General features: G+C 46.3%; 1 non-coding gene across 1 annotated transcript; it reads right to left on the bottom strand.

Moving 5' to 3' along the window:
- Positions 1-942: 942 nt before the first annotated feature.
- On the bottom strand, positions 943-2,865 carry LOC126876871 (small subunit ribosomal RNA). The gene has a single exon (XR_007694587.1). It is a non-coding gene; the product is annotated as a small subunit ribosomal RNA (ribosomal RNA).
- Between the last annotated feature and the right edge of the window lie 695 nt (positions 2,866-3,560).

Here is a 3,560-nt window from a genome sequence, read left to right as displayed (position 1 = left end):
ACACGCCCTTTGGGTAGGAAGCACGTTTCGAGAACGACGAGAGTTTCGATGAAAGAGACGAGAGAAGTCGACGCAGAAGGTATCCATGGATCTTCGAAGAGAACCTTCGAAGATGTATATCGGTATCCTTTCGCTCTGCGCGACTCGCTACAAGTTCTTTCGCTCTCGTCGACTCGTTCTAGACGCTTCGTTCGATCCCAAAGAGGAGTCTTCGATATGTCCCGTTGCTAGGAGGAGAACAAACGCAACACAGACCACGAAACATAGAAGAGAATAGGCGAGCATGATCACTCCGACACGAGGCACTTTAGAGATTTTCTTATTAGTTTGCATGGACTTTTATATTTCGTTTGTACGGTTTCCACGATGCAAATACGAAATACGAGATCGTGACGGCGGGTCTTTCTGTGTACGGCCTCTCGCAGGCGCCACGACTGCATTTCTCTTTACACCTGGTTTCCATCGTAATTTTTTCGTTTGATATCGAGCCTTAACTTTTGTTGGCTCTTTCGAAGCTAGAGTTCCCTTTTATTAGAATTTCATATATATATATATATATTATATGTTATATGTTTTATTTCGGAGACGGCGGGTCTTTCTGTTTACGACCTCACGCAGGCGCCTCGAATAAGTTTCATTCGCATTTCGTTTTTATACTTGTATATATATATCTCTTCATCCCGATGATCGAGAGAGAGTGCCACCTTCTCTTCGTATAATTCCGTAGCTGGAGGGTCGTCTCCTCCTTAAGAATATTTCTATTCGTGCCAACGGAGGTTGCCAAGCTCCCTGGCGTTTTCGTTTGTTAAAGTATATAGCTTGTTAATACGTCGTATATACTTTCGTCGATACAGGAGGAGTACGGCTCCTTACCGACCATTGTGATATATATTTCATAGTTTTTATATGTGTTCAAGTCAAATTCTTTTGGTATCGTATCGTTAATGATCCTTCCGCAGGTTCACCTACGGAAACCTTGTTACGACTTTTACTTCCTCTAAATGATCAAGTTTGGTCATCTTCCCGGTAACATCGGCAATGCTTATCACATTGGCCGCGCACCAGTCCGAAGACCTCACTAAATCATTCAATCGGTAGTAGCGACGGGCGGTGTGTACAAAGGGCAGGGACGTAATCAACGCGAGCTTATGACTCGCGCTTACTGGGAATTCCTCGTTCATGGGGAATAATTGCAAGCCCCAATCCCTAGCACGAAGGAGGTTCAGCGGGTTACCCGGGCCTTTCGGCCAGGGAAAACACGCTGATTCCTTCAGTGTAGCGCGCGTGCGGCCCAGAACATCTAAGGGCATCACAGACCTGTTATTGCTCAATCTCGTGCGGCTAGAAGCCGCCTGTTCCTCTAAGAAGATTTGTTTGTACGTTGGTAGTAAAAACCCACCGACCGAAGCCGGGGGCCTTCGAGATACCATAAGTTACGTCTATTTAGCAGGCTAGAGTCTCGTTCGTTATCGGAATTAACCAGACAAATCGCTCCACCAACTAAGAACGGCCATGCACCACCACCCACCGAATCAAGAAAGAGCTATCAATCTGTCAATCCTTCCGGTGTCCGGGCCTGGTGAGGTTTCCCGTGTTGAGTCAAATTAAGCCGCAGGCTCCACTCCTGGTGGTGCCCTTCCGTCAATTCCTTTAAGTTTCAGCTTTGCAACCATACTTCCCCCGGAACCCAAAAGCTTTGGTTTCCCGGAAGCTGCCCGCCGAGTCATCGGAGGAACTTCGGCGGATCGCTGGCTGGCATCGTTTATGGTTAGAACTAGGGCGGTATCTGATCGCCTTCGAACCTCTAACTTTCGTTCTTGATTAATGAAAACATTTTTGGCAAATGCTTTCGCTTCTGTCCGTCTTGCGACGATCCAAGAATTTCACCTCTAACGTCGCAATACGAATGCCCCCATCTGTCCCTATTAATCATTACCTCGGGGCTCCGAAAACCAACAAAATAGAACCGAGGTCCTATTCCATTATTCCATGCACACAGTATTCAGGCGAAGGTAGCCTGCTTTAAGCACTCTAATTTGTTCAAAGTAAACGTATCGGCCCACCTCGACACTCAGTGAAGAGCACCGCGATGGGATATTAGTTGGACCGCCCGCGAGGAGCTAAGCCCACCGATAGGACGTACCACATAATGCCAGTTAAACACCGCGAGCGGTGAACCGACACTGTGACACACAGATTCAACTACGAGCTTTTTAACCGCAACAACTTTAATATACGCTATTGGAGCTGGAATTACCGCGGCTGCTGGCACCAGACTTGCCCTCCAATTGGTCCTCGTTAAAGGATTTAAAGTGTACTCATTCCGATTACGGGGCCTCGGATGAGTCCCGTATCGTTATTTTTCGTCACTACCTCCCCGTGCCGGGAGTGGGTAATTTGCGCGCCTGCTGCCTTCCTTGGATGTGGTAGCTGTTTCTCAGGCTCCCTCTCCGGAATCGAACCCTGATTCCCCGTTACCCGTTACAACCATGGTAGGCGCAGAACCTACCATCGACAGTTGATAAGGCAGACATTTGAAAGATGCGTCGCCGGTGCTAGATGACCATGCGATCAGCACAAAGTTATTCAGAGTCACCAAAACAAACGATGGACGGACAGACGAGCCATCCGCCACCGATTGGTTTTGATCTAATAAAAGCATTCCTACCATCTCTGGTCGGAATCTGTTTGCATGTATTAGCTCTAGAATTACCACAGTTATCCAAGTAAATGTAGGTATGATCTAAGAAACCATAACTGATTTAATGAGCCATTCGCGGTTTCACCTTAATGCGGCATGTACTGAGACATGCATGGCTTAATCTTTGAGACAAGCATATGACTACTGGCAGGATCAACCAGGGATCTTATTCGTATAACAATTCTTATAAATTTCGTTTAAGTTCTCTTCGTGTCGTAGGTGGGACGTAAGCACCGTACGACGAGACTTTTCGTTCTTAAGATAGATATATCTATAAAATATATCTCCTAGCGACGTTCGAGATACACCCATAGTTCAGTAATAATCTTCGAACGCCGCTCGCAGCCACTTTGTAATTCTCAACTCCACCTCCTCTCTTCTCTCTCTCTCTTTCTCATAGTCTTATATAAAATGTTTAGAATCGTACTTCTAAAGGAACATTTCCATAATGCTGTCTTCGTGTAAAAAGACTTATTAGAATATCTTAGCGGTAAAGCACGTATACGCACCTCACGCTGAACGAACAAGCGCGTATCCCAGTGCGTCGCGCTGGACATACCGTAAGAATATTCTTTCAATCGGTAGAACATTTTCGGCAGAAGACATACTACGCAAAGATAGTACGCTCCTACCGCCTCATCGGATACTTCTGCGAAAGCAGAAGTTTTTATAGAAAGCAGACGGTTATACTCTTTTGAATGAATCGATGCTCAGTTAGTACAAGCACACACGCATCTAACAATTTTTGTTAGAATACGTACACACAGGTCACCAGCTTCCCGACTCAGGGGAACCTTGCCACGATATTTGGTCATTACGTCCAGGACAGCGACCCGCGGCGCAGCAGTGTAGAGAAAAA

This window comes from Bombus huntii, unplaced genomic scaffold (assembly GCF_024542735.1).
Source record: "Bombus huntii isolate Logan2020A unplaced genomic scaffold, iyBomHunt1.1 ctg00000101.1, whole genome shotgun sequence".
Lineage (NCBI taxonomy): Eukaryota > Metazoa > Arthropoda > Insecta > Hymenoptera > Apidae > Bombus > Bombus huntii.
This window is presented reverse-complemented; position numbering and strand designations above follow the sequence as displayed.